This window comes from Anomaloglossus baeobatrachus, chromosome 6, assembly GCF_048569485.1.
Source record: "Anomaloglossus baeobatrachus isolate aAnoBae1 chromosome 6, aAnoBae1.hap1, whole genome shotgun sequence".
NCBI classification, from domain to species: Eukaryota; Metazoa; Chordata; class Amphibia; order Anura; family Aromobatidae; genus Anomaloglossus; species Anomaloglossus baeobatrachus.
This window is the reverse complement of record NC_134358.1, coordinates 39,660,841-39,683,698: the sequence shown is the minus strand read 5'-3', so window position 1 is coordinate 39,683,698 and position 22,858 is coordinate 39,660,841. Positions and strand designations below refer to the sequence as shown.

General features: G+C 52.0%; 1 long non-coding RNA gene across 1 annotated transcript in view; it reads left to right on the top strand.

Moving 5' to 3' along the window:
• The first annotated feature begins 468 nt into the window (after positions 1–468).
• Positions 469–22,858, top strand: part of LOC142244006 (uncharacterized) — a 106,142-nt gene continuing 83,752 nt past the window's right edge. Inside the window, exon 1 of the long non-coding RNA XR_012724420.1 lies at positions 469–647. This is a non-coding gene — a long non-coding RNA (uncharacterized LOC142244006). The remainder of the gene's footprint in view (positions 648–22,858) is intronic.

The window sequence follows — 22,858 nt, the reverse complement described above, 5'->3', positions numbered from 1 at the left end:
GAAAACGAGGAAAACTAAAGCAGGGTGGAAATAACCAGACAACAGGAGAAATTCCACTACACACCAAACAGCATGCAGTAAATCACCAAACTGGAGCGGTATAACAGAAAGCTATAGTCGGCAAAGGTAGACAAATTCCTCCATCTTAAAAAGGTCTCCCGCAACATGTGATCAAAAAGGTAACCAGCAGGCTAGCAGAAATTAACTCCCGCTAGTCCGAACACTAATAAGCACACAACTGGTCGACGTCCAAGCCTGCCTATGCAGCTCAGAAACACCAGAGAAAGCATAGTTAGGGGTGTCAGAGTCTGTAGTCTGAGCAGCATCTGATGCCGCCATGATACTCAAAGAGTCTAGAGCAAAACGCATGTGACATTATGACCTCCCATCCAAAATTCATTTTGCTGTTTTGTTTTTTTTTTAAATCTGGGAAGTAATAAAAAAACAAAAAAAAACCATTATACTCACCTTTGCTTGGGCCGAGGTGAAGGCCTAGGAGTCAGGTGGGTGACGGAGTCGATGCAAGTCATTGACGTCAATGATGTGTGTTGCCCCACCACACAACCTCGTGGGCATGATTCCTGGAAGAACTGAAGACCCCCAAGGAGGATCAGGGAAGCTGCAGCGGAGGCGGTGTAACGAGCAAGGTGAGGGCCTAGGACAGTGGTGATCCAAAGAGATTCCTTTTGCAGTAGTCTTATATGTCTTCTATTTCTCACATTTTATCCTCAGTAATCCTGCAAACTTCAAACATAGTAAATCGGCTTTATGAACTTGCCGTACATGTTCAATCAAGCAAGGTGCCCCCTCGTTGGGTAATAATAGAGTTTCTAGGCTCTCAGAAATGCACAAAAAGCAATCTAATCATTTTACCATGTTACTTAACTACCTTTTTTGGTTATAATGAAGCTTGATTAACTTAAAGATGGTGTCCACTAATTTTACATTAATGGTCTATCTTTAGGATAGATAGGTCATCAATGTCTGATTGGACAGGGTCCAACACCCGGCATCACCGCCAATCAGCTGTTCTTGGTGCCGGCGGTGCCAGCAACGGGCTGGAAATGCTCAGTTCCGGAGCTATGCTATCCTTAGGATAGGTCGTCAATGTCTAATTGGCCAGGGTCCAACACCCGCCATCACCGCCGATCAGCTGTTCTTGGTGCCGGCGGTGCCAGCAGCGGGCTGGAAATGCTCAGTTCTGGAGCTATGCTATCCTTAGGATAGGTCATCAATGTCTAATTGGCCAGGGTCCGACACCCGGCACCCTCAGCGATCAGCTGTTCTCGGTGCCGGCAGCTGCAGCAGGTGGATGGAAATGCTCAGTTCCGGCGCTGCTCCGTCAACTGATAGAAGCCACAGCCGGGTACTGCACATCCGTCTCCCATTCAACTCAATAGGGGGCAGATGTGCAGTAACTGGCTGTGGCCGCTATCAGAAAATGCGGCAGCTCCGGAAATGAGTATTTCCGGCCGCCTGCTGCCACCGACAGCACTAAGGACAGCTGATTGCCAAGGATGCCGGTTGTTGAACCCTGGATGATCAGACATTTATGATGTCCCATGGATAAACCGTCAATGTAAAAGTAGTGGACCACCCCTTTAACTTTTGTTCACCTTAATAAAATCTAATTGGTGTAGATTGTTTTTTATTAAATGTAAAAACATATTAGGAAATAATTTGCTATAGGGCATCCAAGATTTCGTGAGGGTTTAATCCAGCTCTAGACGAAGAATTGTTTTTCTTTAAAAGCAAAAATGCACTGTAATACACGGCTGTAAAACTACTGTAAAATTGTAATACTGCACGAAAATCCAGCTGGGAAATCTGCACAGTATTTACCTTGTGTTAATGTATCTTCAGGGTAGGTTCCAGCAATTTGGATAATTCAGCAGGAAATTCCTCCAAGGATTATGTAAATTTTGGTGCGGATTCACCATTATGGATTTTCCTGCGTCATCTGAAAAGAGGGATAAGAAAGCGTCAGACCGTGGCCTATATATATGGATGATTGTGTACTTCATGCACAAATGAGAAGGATCCAAACTGTGTCTAAAGGGCTATGATCTGCAAGTACCGTGTTTTTCATTTTATAAGACGCACTGGATTATAAGACGCAACCCAAAATTAGAGTTAAAATGTAAAAAAAAGGGTCTGTCTTATACTCCAGTGGTATCTTACCGGAGCGGGGCGGCAGTGATGGTGGAGCGGGGTCACAGGAGGCAGGGGCGGTGCTGGCTGCTGTGCTGGCAGCAATGGAGGTGGCTGTGCTGGTTGCGGTATGGGCGTCTGTGCTGCGGGTGTCCCAGATGCTCTGTCAGTGGTGCGGGCGTCAAACAAATGGCATCCGGAATCGGCGCGTGCGCAGATTGAGTTCTCGGCTCAATGACAAGCCAAGATCTCATCTGCGCTCGCGCTACCTCCGGGTGCCATTTTTCTTAAGGCTGCTGCTGGGAGATTAACGGGCCAGAAGTGGCGCGTGCGCAGATCAGATCTTGAGCTGAGAGCTACATCTGAGCACACGCCGCCTTCGGGTGGCATTAAATGAAGCCCACACTGGCGACAGAGCATCTCAACTGCCGCACCGCCGTGCTCCACATAGCCCCCACCTTAGCCAGCACAGCCCTGCACTGCCGACAGAGCATCTCACCTACCACACCCCCCTGCTGCACACAGCCCCCCACCGCAGCCAGCACAGCCCCAACCTCAGCCAGCACAACCCCCACTGCAGCCAGCACAGCACCCACCTCAGCCAGCACAGCCCCCATCGCAGCCAGCACAGCCCCTACCGCAGGCAGTACAGCGCCCCGCAGCCAGCACAGCCCCCAGCACAGCCCCCACCACAGCCAGCACAGCCCCCACCACAGCCAGCACAGCCGCTACCGCAGCCAGCACAGCGCCCCGCAGCCTGCACAGCCCCCACCGCAGCCAGCACAGCTCCAACCTCAGCCAACACAGCCTCCACCGCAGCCAGCACAGCACACACCTCAGCCAGCACAGACCCCATCGCAGCCAGCACAGCCCCCACCGCAGGCAGCACAGCCCCCACCACAGCCAGCACAACGTCCCGCAGCCAGCACAGCCTCCACCACAGCCAGCACAGCCCCCACCACAGCCAGCACAGCCCCCACCACAGTCAGCACAGCCGCCACCGCAGCCAGCACAGCGCTCCGCAGCCAGCACAGCCCCCACCGCAGCCAGCACAGCCCCCCGCAGCCAGCACAGTGTCCGTGGCCAGCTACTCGCCCATTCTCCACCTCCCAGTAAGCTGCATTTGGATTTTAAGACGCACCCCTCATTTTCCTCCCAACGTCTTGGGAGGAAAAGTGCATCTTATAATCTGAAAAATACGGTATTTGGGTGATGAATTGCACCCAGGAAGAATGGTAACAATATGGTAGTAAAAGAATTAGGGATCTCATATAATTTTTTTTTATGGGTTACTGAAACCTTCAGCTTCAAAACAGTCGAGTCAGAAGGAACAAAAGGGTTAACTATTAGCCTTTGGCACAATTCGCACAATGCGGTGTCCTGTTCCCGCCAGTAGAAGTGCCTCACATATTTGCAGCCTTACACATTACCCGCGGTTTGCAATCTCCTCCAACAATGGAATAAGCGCGCCTTTTTTTCCCTCCGTTCGCTGGTTCTCAGTTCACAAGTATTGAATGAGAATGTAAATATTGCTCTACCTGACCATACGTCACTCGGCAAGTCATGGGAAATGATCTGTGATCACCACGGGATCAAGCCTTAAGAATGACTCGGTGTACTGTGTGCCTTGGCACGCTCCTGAGCCCTAAAGCGAAAACCAGTTTTATTTTTTTGGCAAAGGGCATGTTGCCCTATCCTTTGATTTTCCCACATAGCGCAGGATCGTTGTTCTCTAATCCTGTTGCTGGTTGTGCAAGAGAACAAGAAGGAGCCGGTATAGATTGTGAGTGCAGGTGAAGTGAGTCAGGATAGATCGGGCTGTAACCAAATACATAACATTATGGGGAAATCAACAGTCGCTCCGGGATATAAACTGGCTTCTTTTATGTCCTCTCGTTTGTGGAGCTTTTTTCGGCAGCTTCATAGAGAATAAATGAAGCAGTGGTTGTGTCATTTTGGAATGGGTATAACAGTTCCCGGTTGGGAATAAAAGTACCAGCTGAGCAATGCAGCTCCCGGTGATGGGACAACCACCGATCAGCCAGTTATTACCTTTCTTTTGGACAAGTGATAACTTGTTTTGACTGGACAACCCCTTTAGACAACTGTCACAGGTGTGTCACTGGTGACAGACAGTCCTGTGGTGTCCGGCAATAGTAGGTCACAGCGTTTGGCTGCGCAAACTGCTCCCTGACCTTCTATTATTCCTGCTTGGTGTATTTGGTTTCCTATGTAGCTTCTCTTCTTGGTTTTCATCTCTTTCCCTTTAGGACCCTGCAGAGTTCCTCACCCTTTCAGCTCTTTTTAATCTGCACTTCCCTTGATGTCTTTATATACCCTCATTCCCCCTTACTCTGTGCTGGTGATAGGTCTAATACCCTTAACAAGTCTTCAGTGCAAGCAGTTGGCTTGTATTTGTGGCGCCCCTGAGGCTCAGTCGCCACAGGGTATTGCATCTGACTTAAGGTGCAATGCTCATCCGAGTAAGAAGAGGTTAACCACTGGTGTTTTCTAGCTTGCACAACACAATGAGTCAGCAGTTATGCAACACAAGTGGGCACCATAAAAAAGTTTTTTCCTGAGCACTGGTGAGTCATCAGGAAGGTGGGGGCTGCCTGAGGAAGTGAGCGAGCACACACACTTTTACTTCAAACAGTTTGGAGAACAGTCTGTGACACAATGGAGAGAACAGCTTGAGACAGAGAAGAGCAAGGCCTCTGGGGGGATGCTGAATGGCTCCCCTCAGTGGGGCCAACCGGGTACCGGGCAGACCGAGAGAGAAGCAGGAGACAACCGGGTGGAGCTGTGAGACAGAGGAGCACACGGTAGCCGGAGGGTGAGCCCCAACAGCCCCTTCAGGGTGCAGAGCCCTAGGATAGAACATACTTCACATTGAACTACCAGAATCTGCAGGGAAGGGAGATTTTACGTCCCATTGCCCACCACCAAATGTCCCAGGGCACCAGTAGCATATAGACACAGGAGACAAAACCACGGTCGGGTCCATAACAAGTTTCGCGCTGACTGCGTACAGGACGGCAACTAATGCCAAGGACACAGGGGTCCCCAAGTAGCTTCACGCCACGGGGATCCACACTACAGAGCGCAAGGAGGAAGGTCTCACATGCTTCACAACACTGGTGGTGACCTCTGATTCATCCGGGATTGGCTGGGGCCCATCACGGCAATGACCGGTACTCTGAGGGCGCAGCACACGAACTCTGAGTAAAAGACCTGAAACTGCAACCGCTGCCTCAGCCTTTTAATTGCCTGCGCTGCCGCCCCGAGCTTTGGTGCCAACAGCCCTTCCCCGTCCTCCCTGGGGCTTGCTCCACCTGTGGTGAGCTGGACTATCTTTCTAAACAGCGGTGCGCAAAAGTGAACATGAGAAGGGCACAGGAACATTAAGAGGAAGTAGTGAATGAATGATAAATAGGTTGTAAAGGGCAGGTGAGGAGGATGAGGTCATGTATTTAACCAATGACTAAACTAAAGGCTATAAAACTAGTTGCCTACCAGAAGCAATACATACAGTGGAGAGAATAAGTATTTGATCCAATGCTGATTTTGTAAGTTTTCCCACCTACAAAGTCTGTATCTTTTGCCATAGGTAACTTCAACTGTGACAGAATAAAAAAAAATCCAGAAAATCCCATTGTATGATTTATAAATAATGAATTTGCATTTTATTGCATGAAATAAGTATTTGATCACCTAGAAACCAGCAAGAATTCTGCTCTCACAGACCTGTTATTTTTTCTCCTTCTCTGCACTCATTACCTGTATTAACTGCACCTGTTTGAACTTGTTACCTGTATAAAAGACACCTGTCCACACAATCACACTCCAACCTCTCCACCATGGCCAAGACCAAAGAGCTGTCTAAGGGCACCAGTGATAAAATTGTAGACCTGCACAAGGCTGGGATGGGCTACAGGACAATTGGTAAGCAGCTTGGTGAGAAGGCAACAACTGTTAAAAAATGGAAGAAACATAAGATGACTGTCAATCTTACTCAGTCTGGGGCTTCATGCAAAATCTCGCCTCGTGGGGTAAGGATGATTCTCAGAAAGGTCAGGAATCAGCCCAGAACTACACGGGAGGAACTGTTAAATGACCTGAAGAGAGCTGGGACCACAGTCTCAAAGATTACCATTAGTAACACACTACGCAGGCATGGATTAAAACCTTCCAGGGCATGCAAGGTCCCCTTGCTCATTCCAGCACGTGTCCCATTTGAAGTTTTCCATTTACCAACTGGATGATCCACAGGAGGCATGGGAGAAGGTCATGTGGTCAGAAGAGACCAAAATAGAACTTTTTGGTATCAACTTCACTTGCCGTTTTTGGAGGAAAAAGAAGGATGAGTACAACCCCAGAACAGCATCCCAACTGTGAAGCAGGGGAGTGGAAACATCATACTTTGTGGGTGCTTTTTTGCAAAGGAGATGTGACGCCCTGGTACCGCCAGGTGGTCACACAGAATAGACCCCCGCATAACACCTTCCCACACAGGGTCACACCAGCCAACAAAACCCTAGTCACTTCCCCCAGGGTAGGAAAGTCACACCAGTGGGTGGGACCAGGCGGATGCAGAACGCCCACCTAGGGGTCTGGAGAACCCGGGGCGGGAAAAAGCGGAGTTGTACATTGAGAGTTGAGAGTGGAGGAGTTGAGAGGAGAAAGTGAAGTGCGGAGTCAGAGAGGAAAGGCGTCGGAGTTGGAGCCCAGGCGTACTGGCTAGGTGGCAGACAGTGGTCCGTGTCTGTAAGGAGACGGGAAGACAGCTGCCACAGATCCGAGGTGGACCGGGGCAGGGATGGAGCCCGCCGGTACCGACACCGGAGAACCGATCCGCAAACCGTGCACAGAGGGGGTACTTGGACCCTGAAGCTAGGACCGGAACCAACAGCCTAGCTAATTAACCAATTGAGGGCAGGATTTTAGGTGCTGTCCGAACCAAAGTCCCAAAAGCAGACAACAGCCCACCGCGGGGGGATAGGGCATCCGCCAGGGCCCGGTAAATCCCAAGGGCCAGCGTTAGTGGGCACGGCTCCCAACCAAAGTACCGGGAGCGGACTCCCGTGTTTCACACCGGGAAGTCCATCACACCAAAACAGAGTGCAGAGGAAAAAGGACACCGCGGCCGGGTTTGGGACCAGAATACACCCGGCCGCGGCGGCTGGCCACCAGCACCTTGGTTTACCATTGGACTTGTGTGATTTATTCAATCGTGAGTAAACTAACATTCCCCGGTCTGATCGGCCGCGCTGGCCCCTGCAATCACCACCCTCAGCACAGAGACACTGTGCCCCGGGGCATCCATCACTACCCACGAAGGGGTTAACATCTGACTCGCCCACCCTAGGGCCTTAGGTGACTCGGTGTCTGGCCGGACTAGTCCGGGGTAGTCAGTGGTGACGGGGCCCAACTCCGTGACCCTGGTGGAGTCAGTTAATGTGGAGATATTGGGGAGTTGATGATAATGTTTATTTAGGTTTCGTGACGCCACCTGTGGTAATTTGCAGCTATGGAGCTGCAGCTGCTGGAAGGGACCTCCGAGGCTGATGTTATGGCAGCTGAGGTGTTTCTTGCTCTCCACAGGTAGAGCGGGTACCCCGGGGCAACCTTTGGTGCTTGATAAAGTCTATGGTGTTTGATGATGTGGTGCAGGATAGAGCAGACGACACAGGGCTTGCAGTTAAGATGTTTACTCACTGTTAGTCTCACAGTTGCACGGACCGGTGACCCGCAGTATGCCAGGATCCGCTGTTGTTGGCCTCCGCCAATCCCGGATAGGTCAAGGGTCAGTACCGGCTCACCCCTCTATGTGTCCTTTCTCTGGCTGTCTCCCAGCGCTCAACTGTTTTTGGATTGTCTTGCGCCTCCACCACAGGGCCTGTACAAAGGTGCCTGACCTCAGTCGTATCTTGCTCGCCTTCACTGGTGATCTGTGGTGGGTTGTGGCCCTGGGTGCTTGCAGCAATCTCTCAAGCCTTCGGTTTTACTTTACTTTTACTTTCTTTCTTCCCTCAATCTAGGGACCGTCCCTGATTTTGCAGCCTGATCCCTCCACCCGATCTTTCTAGTGGAACAGGTCATGGGACAATTGCCCTTCCGTGACCCTGGAATCCCTCCTGTCGGTGTCACCTGAGCCTAGCAAGACCCCAGGATCTCCACCAGGAACCTCCTTCCCTCCTTTCCCTCCGGAACTGACTGACTTGTTCCTCTGCTCACTCTCTCTGACTCCTCCCACACTCCCTCTGGCTAGGCCCCACCCACACCATTGGGACCAATGAATGGGACTTACAGCCCCATGACCTGATCGTCTTTGGGGGTCACTGCCACTATCCCTGACCCGGTGTATACCTACCAATTGGTGTGTGCAGGTTTTATCTGTGAATCGGTAGTTGACCCCATTCTTACCCGGGATGGGATACCACACCTCTGGCTGAGGTGCAATATCTCTGTGGCGACAGAAACCTCAGGGGCGCCACATATCCAGCTGCCATCCCATCGCCCCCGGGAGCCCCACAATAGCAGCGATGGTGCCACACTTCACCACACACCGTGGGTGGTGTCACAGACTGTTTACAGCAAATCCTGTACAAATACGTCTCCTTTTATTTGAAGTGTCCGCGCGTCCCCCGGGTCCGGTAGAATTCCTCGAGCCACACTGCGGATCTGGATCCAAGCAGCCCGGCTGCTGGCACGGGGGCAGCACAGAGACAGGTCAACTGAAGCGAGGATGGATCGGGTGAGATTTTGGCCAACAACCTCCTTCCCTCAGTAAGAGCATTGAAGATGGGTTGTGGCTGCGTCTTCCAGCATGACAGTGACCGGAAATACACAGCCAGCGTAACTAAGGAACGGCTCCGTAAGAAGCATTTCAAGGTCTTGGAGTGACCTAGCCAGTCTCCAGATCTGAACCTAATAGAAAATCTTTGGAGGAGCTGATACTCAATGTTGCCCAGTGACAGCCCCGAAACCTGAAAGATCTGGAAAACATCTGTATGCAGGAGTGACCTGAAAGATCTGGAGAAGATCTATATGGAGGAGTGACCTAAAAGATCTGGAGAAGATCTGTATGGATGAGTGACCTGAAAGATCTGGAGAAGATCTGTATGGAGGAGTCACCAAAATCCCTGCTACAGTGTGTGCAAACCTGGTCATGTACTACCGAAAACATCCGACCTCTTTAACTGCATATGTGCCGCCCCCGTGCCAGCAGCCGGCGCTGCTCAGGTCCGGGCCTTCAGGGGAGGTGGCTCGAGGGTCTCCGGACCCGGGGGTCTCGCGGACACGCCGAATAAAAGGGGGAACGTTTATTTACGGGCTGGGCCGTATTAACTTCGCGACGCCACCCACGGTGCGTGGTGAATTGGGACACCACCACTGCAGTTATGGGGCGCCCCGGGGGAGATGTTGTGCAGCAAGTTGTTAACCCATCCGTGGGCAGGGATGGTGGCCCCAGGGCCCGGTGGCTCGGTGTGTGGGATAGCGACCGCAGGGGGTGCTGGTGTACTCACTGTTAGTAAAACACACAAGTCTCTGGTAAACCAAGGTGATGGTGGCCGGTGCTGCGGCCGCTTGCATTCAGGGTCCCCCACCCGGCTGGAAGTCTCTATCTCTGTCCTCTGCACTGTTTTAAGTAGAAATGACTTCCCAGTTTGAAACGTAGGAGTCCGCTCCCGGCTGGATGTGGCCTAAGGAGCCGTGCCCGCAGACGCTGGCCCGTGGGATCTATGGGCCCTGGCGGTGACCTCTTATCCCTAATCGGTGGGCTGTTGTCTTCTATGAGGGACTTTGGGTGGGACAGGACCTCTAGTCCTGGCCTCAATCGGTTAATTAACCAGTCCGCTTGGTTCCGGTTTCTGGCTTCAGGGTCCGAGTACCCCCCCTTTGTGCTACGGTTTCCGGGTCGGTTCCCTCATGTCGGTACCGGCGTGCTACAACCCTGTCCCGGTCCACCTCGGTTCCACCGAGCCGTCTTCCCGTCTCCTGCTAATGGAGACCACCGTCTACCACCTAGCCAGTGGCACCAGGGCTCCTACCCTGGCACCATTCAATCTGGACTTCTCCTGCTGGAGCTACACTTAGCTCCAGCCACACTCCTCTCCAACTTGAACTCTAAAACTTATCTAAAGCTGATCTGTCTGTTTTCCCACCTGGGGCTGCCTAGACCCCTGGGCGGGCGTGTAACAACTGCCTGGTCACGCCCACTGGTGTGTCTATCTTTCCCTAAGGACCCCTTCACACGTCCGTGAAAATCATGCACGTGTTTCACGGACGTATCAAAGGTGCGTTTTCCCCTCCGTGTGCCGTGTTTATGGCACTACGTGTGTTCTCCGTGTGTTATCTGTGATCAACTCACCTGTCCCTGGGGTCGCTGTCCGTGGTGCTGATCTTCGGTCTCCGGTCCTGCCGACTCCCCGCTGCTGCTTCCGGCTGCAGTGAAGTGAATATTAAATGAGCATAATGAGCGGCGGTCGGAAGCAAGTGACAGCAGCGGCAGAGACAGGAGGGCTAGAGAAGGTGAGTAAAGATTTGTTATTTTTTTCTCTGACACGTGAGTTTTCTCCGGTGCGTGTCACATGGGACCGCATCCTTACTACATCCGTGTGGTCCGTATGCGGGCTGTGTGACACCCGTGATGCCGGAGAAAATGTGGACATGTCTACGTGTGGAACACACGGACATGCGTATGTGTACCTCCCCGCTCGCAGCAGCCGAGCTGCTCAGATCCAGACCTTCTGTGGGTGGCTCGAGGGTCTCCGGGCCTGGGGGTCTCGCAGTCACTCCAATCAAAAAGGGGGATTGTAATGGTGGATGTAGGACGTATAAGTTCGTGACGCCACCCACGGTATGTGGTGAGGTTGGACACCACCGCTGCAGTGACGGGGCACCCGGGGGAGATGTTATGCAGCAAGTTGTTAACCCCTCCGTGGGCAGGGATGGTGGCCCCGGGACTTATTGGGCATTGGTGCAGGGAGATGGGCGACCGCAGGGTGCTGGTGTACTCACTATTGAAGGAAACACACGAGTCTCTGGTAAACCAAGGTGATGGTGGTCGGTGCCCACAGCCTGCTGCGTTCTGGTCCCCCATCCGGCTGGTGGTCTCTGTCTTTCTCCTGCACCTTTGTGTAATGGTGGACTGCCTGCACTTGCAACTTCAGGAGTCCGCTCACGGCTGGATGTGGCCTAAGGAGCCCTTTCCCGCAGACGCAGGCCCGTGGGATCTCTGAGCCCTGGCGGTGGCCTTCTATCCCCCTCGGTGGGATGTTGTCTTCTATCGGGACTTTGGGTAGGACAGGACCTCTAGTCCTGGCCTCAATCGGTGAATTAACCAAGTTCCAGTAGCTTCTGGACTTGGCTTCAGGGTCCAAGTACCAGCCTGTGTGCTCCGGTTTCCGAGTCGGTTCCCCGGGTCAGTACTGGCGGGCCACTACCCTGTCCCAGTCCACCTCGGTTCCACCGAGCCATCTTCCTGGCTCCTGCAGATGGAGACCGCCGTCTGCCTTCTAGCCAAAGGTACCAGGGCTCCTACCCTGGCGCCGTTCAATTTGGGGTATTCGCATCTGTTGGAACTGCACACAGCTCCAGCCCACACTCCTCTCCAACTTGAACTCTAACAGAATCTGTTTACCTTCCCGCCCCGGGCTGTCTAGACTCCATGGTGGGCGTCTTCCAACTGCCTGGTTCCGCCCCCTGGTGTGTCCGTCCAGCCCTAAGGGGGATGACTAGGGTTTTAAAGTTTAGCTGATGTTGCCTATGAGGGAAAGGAGTAGTGCAGGGGCCTATATGTGACTACCCACGTACACACATTCCATGACAAAACACGCACGTGTGCGCAGACCTATTGATTTTAATGTGTCTACGTGTGCCCGTGTCTCCGGTACATGCGGGCACTGACCTAGCACGTACCGGAGACACGTGCGTGTGAAGAGGGCCTAAGGGGGGGGTGACTAGGCTTTCAGGTCGGCTGTGTGTTGCCTAATGAGGGAAGGTGTTATGCAGGGGCCTAACTGTGACTACCTGGTTTTGCCAGGGCGTCACACATACAAAGGTTTCTACCAAATATTAAGTTCTGTTTTTCTATTGTTTAAAATACTTATTTCATGCAATAAAATGCAAATTAATTACTTATATACCATACAATGGGATTTTCTGGATTTTTTTTATTCTTGTCTGTAACAGCTGAAGTTACCGGCGATAAAAATTTCATTCTTTATAGGTGGGAAAACTTGCAATATCGGCAGAGGATCAAATACTTATTTTTCCCACTGTATATATCTGTTTACAGGACAATGAAATTTAAGCCTGATTACCCAGGGTAGTGCACTCCGGGGAAAAAGGTGCAGCACAAGAGAATCCTTGGATTCAATAATGTAATTATGGCTGTATGTGCCATTCAGGCAAAATGGTAATATGCTGAGGACAGCACAGACCTGGCTGGATGTTAACTCAATGTGTCTGCAATTGATTTTACTTTCAGACTAATGGAAGAGGTGTCCTCAGGGTAATGAAACATTAGCATATTGGGGGTTTGAATTGATAATCGAAAGAATTTAAGCAGGAACTGTAGTACTGACCTAGACTATTTATATGTTGTATATAGTCTCTGTTCCCAACTGCTTAGGGGGACTACGTTGCCCTTTTTCTGCCCAGTGCGGCCAACAGGACCCAGAATTAATGATCAATCCATATAATGATGGTTTTCCTAAATCCAACCACCTCCCTAAGTGAAGGACTTTATGTTGAGGGAATACGTGGCCTAGAGTCATGCTATTTGACCCTTCGAAAAGTCCTATCCTTTTTCTGTTGGGTGCTAAATACATGTCAGAGACTTCCCTCTCCAGAGGTAATACTAAAATCGGGTATAAATTTGGGCCAGGGGCAATGTAAGCTATATTAGGCACCCCTGTAACTAAACCTGACCCAACAGTGGAGCCCAATTTCAAGGAGCTGTTTCAAGTTTGGAAGTTATCCCCTATCTATAGGGTAAATCACGCGAGCCGAAACGCGTCATTTGTGACTATCGTTTTGGAAAAATAGACTAAAATTGAAGGATAAAGACAAATAATCTATGCGAGTGCTGATCGTTATCACTAGCTATAGGTTAAGTGACAACTCGGCTGATCACTGGGGGTCTCACTTCTGGGACCCTATTGATTCCAACAACCAAGGCCCTGAAGAGCATGGCTCGGCTGGTCTCCGGTACTCCCGTTAAGAATGAATGGAGTGGCAGTGTGCATGATTGAATGTCAATCCATTCACAAGCCTAGTTCTGTTGGCTGCACCCATTTCAAGAGTTTTGGTGGTTTTTATTGACAGATGTACCTGAAAAAGGTTTTCCCTTAAACAATATTTATCCCCCCATCCACAGATTAGGTGATAAATTTATGACAATTTTGGTCCGATGACTAGAACCCCCACCAATCCTGATTATTAGGGTCCTAAAGACCTCTACTGATCCCTACAACTAGAGCTCCAAAGAACAAGACTTGGCTGCTCTCTGGAACTCCCATTAAAAATGAAGTGGTAGTGTGTACCATCGAATGCCGCTCCATTCACACGCCTGGTTCTTGAGATTGGTGGGGGTCTTAGGGTCATATATTGAGAGAGGATAACTTCCAAACTTGAGACAACCCCCTTTAAGGATTGCTAAGTTGTTCCCGGTCTTTTATAAGTGGCACAGGATAGGGGGTAAATATATTGGGCCATACAGGCACCGCGCTCCCTCCGTGTATGGGTATGATTTCAGGTGGGGTGCATGACACTTACTGGTTTCTTTAGGCCGGTGTCCATCACCCCACTGCCAATCCTCGTCGTAGACGAAATAGTGTCGAACGCAACAACAGAGTTCACTCAGCAACCGAACTTGTTCAGTTTATTTGTAGCGCCCCTGAACCCCTCAGGGTGGTACAAGGTTCTGCATTCCCACAAGGATGCAGGGCCTACCCCCTTAGGGATCCAGAACCCCAGTGCCGATGTGAAGCCCCACAGGTGTTGTGTCGGTGCATTACCTTCAGGGACTCCACTCAGCTGGATCTTGGTCACAGGTAGGAGATCTTCTTCTTGTCGTGACGCCACTCTCAGTATTGCGGCCAGTAGGGACCGCCACTGCAGGTTGAGGGTCGCCTGGGGATGATGGTGTGTGCAGTTAGTTGGAATAGCCTCCTGAGAGTGAGGCAAGCCCCAGGGCCCTGTATAGGTGCGTAGTACCACAAGGCGCAGAATGACTCAATACAGGCAGAATGTCTTTCAGGGTTTTTACTCACAGTTGATGGCAGGGTGAGTGACCCGGGCGTAGCTGGGATGAACCAAGTGAGAACCAGGTGTCCTTCAGGCTGACTTGTGAGGGTGACTACTAACTCGCCTTCCTTAGCCCTTGGTGGTTTGGGGTAACCCCGACTTTGAGTCCCTATGGGGGTCGCCCAGGGAAGATGCTGCAGCCTCTCTCCCCTTCGTTTGCCGTTTGCTTGTCGCCTGGGCCAGGCCACTCCAGCTGCTTGCCTCCTGTGACCTATGGGTCCTAACTGTGGCTACGTGGCTGCGGCTTTTGTGGTGTTGTGGCGTGGGCTTTGAGAGCCCCACACCGGCAGGTTTAGCAAAAGAAAGTTGGATCTATCTCCGCTCCGGGATCTGCCGCCCGTTTGGGCCTGGTACTCTCTAGCAGTCTCCTTACTTCCCACTCCGTGCCCTCTCTTTAGCTGAAGATGGATTTCGGGTAGCACTCCTAGTTGACCGTTCTCCCCCGTCAGTAGCCACTGCGCGGGCGCTGTTAGACAGCAACAGCCCCACAGGTCTGCTCCTCACTGAGCCCTATGGAGTTCTGCCCTAACTGACTCACTGCCCCTCCTCCCCTGTTCTTGCCTACGCCACCTAGCAACCAGACTCTCTTACCACACCCCTTGAGAGGAGATGGAGGCCATGCTCATGCTTCACCCCCTCCTGGGATCCCCAGGGGTCCTCTCATAGGTACATGTGTGAGACCTGATCACTATGCGCCTGTGTACCACACCCCGGTCAGCCTTCTGGATTACCTGTATTGTACTGTCCCCAGCATGGGTGCAGTACTCAGTGGTGCCTGACCAGGTCAGGGGCGCCACACCGGTAACACCAAAAACCCAGATAATCCCAGTTTTCCCCAACGATCCCTCATACAATAGTACCCAGCTAGGGTGGGACCAGTGGATGGCCGCCTAGAGGTGGAGCCAATCCAGTCCACTAGTTGACCAGGTGGGAGGGGCAGACAGTGGAGAGTAGTAGGGAAGACAGTAGTCAGAACTGCGGTGACTGTTGAAAGTGTCAGAGTGTAAAGGTGGAAGTGAAGTGGCACCCGGACTCGGATTAATGGTGACCTGGTACCCAGGAGAAGTGGGTGCCGGTGGAGTACCTCCAGAACTACGTACCGACGGGGTACAGGACACTAGGACAGGAAAGAGCTTCAAGCCCACCTGCTAACACATGCACAGCAAGGGGACCATCAAGGACCTTGCTGACTCTAAAAAATCCGAAGACTCAGTAGCAACTGGAGAACCGGGGACAGGACCAGAGACTCCAACCCCACAGGGTTCACGCTACCGTCAGGCAGACATAAGTGGACAAACCACAGAACGGGGACCCCCAGTTTTCTATACCACAGGGACCTACTTACCAGAGACAGGTGCAGAGGAAGAAGGTACCAGAGAACCAGATTGGCACTGGGATGAAGGGGACCTGGAGGTGAGACTAGCCGGCCTCGGGCAACCAGTTGACATCTCAAGAAAGTGAGTAAACCAGTTGCACTGAACACCTGTGTGGACTCCCTTCTTCCAATACCCACTGCACCATACACCCTCTGGAGCAAATCCCTACTTGCAGAGGGACTACCATACTAGCTGCCAATACCACCAGCCCCAGTGGAAACATTCTGCAGCGGCGGCCCCTATACTTAGCCGCAACATCGCAAGTGGCGTTACGAATAACTTTATTCACAAGTCCCCTGTAAATATCCCCATTACAAAAAGGGCCCAGGGCACGGAACCGGGAACGGCCACCATCGTGCCATTCCCAAGAGAGACGCTGCCCGGAACCGTGTACCCCACATCCCTGGCGACACATCTTCTTCATACCATTATGACAGACATGGCCTCAACTTTTTCTAGTTCTGTTTCTACTGTTTCTGGGGTGCTCTTTCTCAACCTGTCCACCATTGGGTGTCCGATGGTTAGAACCCCCACCAGTCCTGATTATCATTGTCCCTAAATGCCCTGTTTACATGAAGCAGTATTGAGCATTCGTGACCTCCTGTTTGAACGGAGCCATAGTGCGCATGCGTGACCATAGACTGTGAATGAAATGGTGGTCACGCATGTGTCGCGGGCGGGGAAGGGGACGCTGCGCTCACCCACTGCTCGGGTGTGGCTGCTCTGCTGCTGCTCGGTGGTGGCTCGAGCGGTGGGCCGGATCCCGGGGACTCGAGCGGCGCTCCTCGCCCGTGAGTGAAAGGGGAATGGTTTTGGGGATTGATTGTCCGTGACGCCACCCACGGTTGTGGTGAGATTGGTGACACCACCGCTGCTCTGGACGGGGATCCCTGGAGCGATGACAGGGAGCAGCTTGGATGTTGGTTCTCCCCTCCGTGGGTAGGGGGGTTGGTTGTACCGGGGCCCGGTGAGGGGTAGGGATGGATGGCAGGCGGGTTACGGAGCCTGGTGAGGTGCAGGGTCGCGGGGGCAGCGCTGTGCCGAACGGCACGGTGGTACTCACTCAGCCAGTAATTCACACGGAGTCTCTGGCCAAACAAACGGCTGGATGGACGGGTCCCACAGGCGGCTGCGGTAGTTCTCCCGGTAGGTTGATGGTGACTGCCTTTCCCTGCACCTGTGTTGTGTTTACGGTTCCAATGGCTTCCCACCAGTAACCCGCTCCCCAGCTTGGTTGGATGCTGAAGTAGCCCCTGTTTGCCCGCAGGCTCTGGCCCTGGGAACTGTAGCCTTGGCGGTGACTGTATTTCCCTCTATGGTGTGAGCTGTTGCCTTCAATCGGGTCTTGACTGCTGGGAAACCCCGGAGGTTCCCTTCGCTAACGGATTTGACCAGTTTAACGATGACTCCTAGCCTGGTCGGGGTCCGTAAGCCCTGCTGGATGGTGCTGGCTTCTCTTTGCTCTCCGATCCTGTACCGCCAGGCCACCGCCCGTCCACGGTCCTTACGGTTCGCTCCAATCGGCCTCTCCTGCAGACGGTCACCACCGTCTGCCAACCTTGCTGTATGTGCCCGGGCCACGCACCCGGACACGGTCAGTCTCCTCTACTACCACACACTTCACCTCCTCTCAAAACTGAACTCCACTCTTTTCCCGCCTCCAGGACTGTGAACTCCTCGGTGGGCGGGACCAACCGCCTGGCCCACCCCCTGGTGTGGACATCAGCCCCTGGAGGAAGGCAACAAGGATTTTATGTTTGACTTTGGTGTGCCTAGCCGGGGTGTGGGGTGTGTTGGTGCAGTACCCGTGACGACCTGGCTTGTCCAGGGCGCCACACATGCACACTATGGCTGCATTCACACAGCAGATTTTAGGACTTGTCTATAGAGGTCCAAACAGTCGGACACCCAACAACCACCATATGAATAGGTGATAAATATTTATTGGACAAACCCTTTAAGCGTAGATGTTAATTTATCCACAAAGGAAACGCCGTTATCTTAATCTATGAGTGGAAGTTGAGACTCTTGAGCAGATTTCTTCCATTTTTGCTCGCTTCATCCTGCTGCTATTTATATAGCTATAATATTTAGGTTACCTCTCCGCGCTGTCCTGCCTTAACCCAATGTATCTATGCGTTACCTACGTGAGACTTCCAAGTCAAATCCCAAGACAAATCTTTCCTGGTATTGTCCTCTTGGCTGAATTTTAGACTTCCCTCCACTTCTCTATGTACTCATATCACAGTACAACATGTTTTTGTCGCCATTTGTCTTGCTTGTGTCCTGTGTTGCCCTCACAGACACTGGCGCTTTTTTCAGTTACTTCTGACTTCATAGATCCCATTATACCCAAAGCTGCAGATAGCTACTGTATGTGCGTACAGTATGAAGATAAAGGCTGGAGGAGAATTGAGTCGTTTTGTATTTTATTCACTAGTTATGAGCACCGAGCACCCGAGCATGGTAGTGCCCGCTCATCACTAGTTACGAGTACCGAGCACCCGAGCATGGTAGTGCCCGCTCATCACTAGTTACCAGTACTGAGCACCTGAGCATGGTAGTGCCCACTCATCACTAGTTACGAGTACTGAGCACCCGAGCATGGTAGTGCTCACTCATCACTAGTTACCAGTACTGAGCACCCGAGCATGGTAGTGCCCGCTCATCACTAGTTACCAGTACTGAGCACCCGAGCATGGTAGTGCCCGCTCATCACTAGTTACCAGTACTGAGCACCCGAGCATGGTAGTGCTCGCTCATCACTAGTTACCAGTACTGAGCACCCGAGCATGGTAGTGCCCGCTCATCACTAGTTACCAGTACTGAGCACCCGAGCATGGTAGTGCCCGCTCATCACTAGTTACCAGTACTGAGCACCCGAGCATGGTAGTGCCCGCTCATCACTAGTTACCAGTACTGAGCAACCGAGCATGGTAGTGCCCACTCATCACTAGTTACGAGTACTGAGCACCCGAGCATGGTAGTGCCCGCTCATCACTAGTTACGAGTACTGAGCACCCGAGCATGGTAGTGCTCGCTCATCACTAGTTACCAGTACTGAGCACCTGAGCATGGTAGTGCCCGCTCATCACTAGTTACGAGTACTGAGCACCCGAGCATGGTAGTGCCCGCTCATCACTAGTTACGAGTACTGAGCACCCGAGCATGGTAGTGCCCGCTCATCACTAGTTACCAGTACTGAGCACCCGAGCATGGTAGTGCCCGCTCATCACTAGTTACGAGTACCGAGCACCCGAGCATGGTAGTGCCCGCTCATCACTAGTTACCAGTACTGAGCACCCGAGCATGGTAGTGCCCGCTCATCACTAGTTACCAGTACTGAGCACCTGAGCATGGTAGTGCCCACTCATCACTAGTTACGAGTACAGAGCACCCGAGCATGGTAGTGCCCACTCATCACTAGTTACGAGTACTGAGCACTTGAGCATGGTAGTGCTCGCTCATCACTAGTTACGAGTACTGAGCAACCGAGCATGGTAGTGCCCACTCATCACTAGTTACGAGTATGGAGCACCCGAGCATGGTAGTGCCCGCTCATCACTAGTTACTAGTACTGAGCACCCGAGCATGGTAGTGTCCGCTCATCACTAGTTACCAGTACTGAAACCCCGAGCATGGTAGTGCCCGCTCATCACTAGTTACCAGTACTGAGCAACCGAGCATGGTAGTGCCCACTCATCACTAGTTACGAGTATGGAGCACCCGAGCATGGTAGTGCCCGCTCATCACTAGTTACCAGTACTAAGCACCCGAGCATGGTAGTGCCCGCTCATCACTAGTTACCAGTACTGAGCACCCGAGCATGGTAGTGCCCGCTCATCACTAGTTACCAGTACTGAGCACCCGAGCATGGTAGTGCCCGCTCATCACTAGTTACCAGTACTGAGCACCCGAGCATGGTAGTGCCCGCTCATCACTAGTTACCAGTACTGAGCACCCGAGCATAGTAGTGCCCGCTCATCACTAGTTACCAGTACTGAGCACCCGAGCATGGTAGTGCTCACTCATCACTAGTTACGAGTACAGAGCACCCGAGCATGGTAGTGCACGCTCATCACTAGTTACCAGTACTGAGCACCCGAGCATGGTAGTGCCCACTCATCACTAGTTACCAGTATTGAGCACCTGAGCATGGTAGTGCCCGCTCATCACTAGTTACCAGTACTGAGCACCCGAGCATGGTAGTGCCCGCTCATCACTAGTTACCAGTACTGAGCACCCGAGCATGGTAGTGCCCGCTCATCACTAGTTACGAGTACAGAGCACCCGAGCATGGTAGTGCTCACTCATCACTAGTTACCAGTACTGAGCACCCGAGCATGGTAGTGCCCGCTCATCACTAGTTACGAGTACAGAGCACCCGAGCATGGTAGTGCTCACTCATCACTAGTTACGAGTACAGAGCACCCGAGCATGGTAGTGCTCACTCATCACTAGTTACGAGTACTGAGCACCCGAGCATGGTAGTGCCCGCTCATCACTAGTTACCAGTACTGAGCACCTGAGCATGGTAGTGCCCGCTCATCACTAGTTACCAGTACTGAGCACCCGAGCATGGTAGTGCCCGCTCATCTCTAGTTACCAGTACTGAGCACCCGAGCATGGTAGTGCTCACTCATCACTAGTTACGAGTACTGAACACCCGAGCATGGTAGTGCCCGCTCATCATTAGTTACCAGTACTGAGCACCCGAGCATGGTAGTGCCCGCTCATCACTAGTTATGAGTGCCAAGCACCCGAGCATGGTAGTGCCCGCTCATCACTAGTTATGAGTACCGAGCACCCGAGCATGGTAGTGCTTACTCATCACTAGTTACGAGTACTGAGCACCCGAGCATGGTAGTGCCCGCTCATCACTAGTTACGAGTACTGAGCATCCAAGCATAGTAGTGCCCGCTCATCACTAGTTACCAGTACTAAGCACCCGAGCATGGTAGTGCCCGTTCATCACTAGTTACGAGTACAGAGCACCCGAGCATGGTAGTGCCCGCTCATCACTAGTTACGAGTACTGAGCACCCGAGCATGGTAGTGCCCGCTCATCACTAGTTACAAGTACAGAGCACCCGAGCATGGTAGTGCCCGCTCATCACTAGTTACGAGTACTGAGCACCCGAGCATGGTAGTGCCCGCTCATCACTAGTTACGAGTACTGAGCCCCCGAGCATGGTAGTGCCCACTCATCACTAGTTACCAGTACAGAGCACCCGAGCATGGTAGTGCCCGCTCATCACTAGTTACCAGTACTAAGCACCCGAGCATGGTAGTGCCCGCTCATGACTAGTTATGAGTACAGAGCACCCCGAGCATGGTAGTGCCCGCTCATCACTAGTTACCAGTACAGAGCACCCGAGCATGGTAGTGCCCGCTCATCACTAGTTACCAGTACTGAGCACACGAGCATGGTAGTGCCCGCTCATCACTAGTAATTACCTATTCACGTAGGTCATCAATATCTTAGCCTTATTAAAACCTCTTTAAGATTTAATGGAAAATCCAGCTGTAATTTGGAGTTTTAAAGGTATCTTGGAAAAAAGGAATATAAATTTGCTCTCCAAAAGAAGCAAGAAAATATCTTTTAAAAGTAGTTAAACTAATGTATTAAGATTCAGCATGTGATGGCGGAAGGAAGACCATACGGGAGAAAGCGAGCGGTAAGATGAATTGCACTTGTTTTTTCCTAACCTTATACAGTTCAGCAATGTGTCGGCCTGCCCTCCACTATTTTGCTGAATTTAGGCTAAATGGATTACAAAAATAACAAAGATCATTGTTTGGAATATTCAAGTACAATTCAATTTCACTAGAACAAATTAACTTATCTTTATAGGGAATCTGCCATCAGGTTTTTGTCACCCAGTCTGAGAGCAGTATAGCGTAGAGACAGAGACCCTGATTCCAGTGATGTGTCACTTAAAGCCACTTTATACGCAACGACATCACTGACGCGATGTCGTTGGGGGGTCACAGAATTCGTGACGCACATCCGGCCTCGTTAGCGACGTCGTTGCGTGTGACACGTTCAAGCGACCGCTAATGAGCAAAAATACTCACCTTATCGTTGCTCGTTGACACGCTGTCCAGTTCCCAAATATCATTGCTGCTACAGGTACGATGTTGTTCGTCGTTCCTGCGGCACCACACATCGCTATGTCTGACACCGCAGGAACGACGAACATCTCCTTACCTGCAGCCGCCGGCAATGAGGAAGGAAGGAGGTGGGCGGGATGTTACGTCCCGCTCATCTCCACCCCTCCGCTTCTATTGGGCGGCCGCTTAGTGACGTCGCTGTGACGCTGAACGAACCGCCCCTTAGAAAGGAGGCGGTTCGCCGGTCACATCGACATCACTAGGCAGGTAAGTAGTGTGATGGGTCCGAGTGATGCTGTGCGCCAATGGGCAGCGATTTGCCCGTGACACACAACCGATGGGAGCGGGTACGCACGCTAACGATCTTGCTAGCGAGATCGCAGCGTGTAAAGCGGCCTTTACTGGGCTGCTTAGTGTAGTTTTATTAAAATCACTGTTTTATCAGCACGAGATTATCACTAGAAGACTAGTAAATACGCTTTTTGGTAGGCTAGCATATTTGTATACTCTGTGTAACCGCACCTCCTCTACTGATTGGCAGCTTTCTGTGCACTTGGGCAAAAAGCTGCCAATCAGCGATGTGGGCGGGTTTATACAGAGCTCAGCAGTCAGAGAAATAAATGTGCCGCCCCTAAGCAGGCTAACTGCTCGGATTCGGGATTGCTGTGGCTCGAGGGTCCCCGGACCTGGGGCTTAGCGGCCACTCGATAAAGGTTTTTTTTACAGCGGATAAGTTCGTGATGCCACCTGTGGGTTGCGGTAATAGGAGTACCGCTGCTGCTGTAGGGAGTACCGGGGCAGACGGAGTGAAGCAGCCTGATGTTAGTCCCTCCACAGGTAGGGATGGCCCTGGGCTCAGGGGTGTTGGTGATTAGTTGGGAGCGCAGGGTGCAGGGGGAGCGA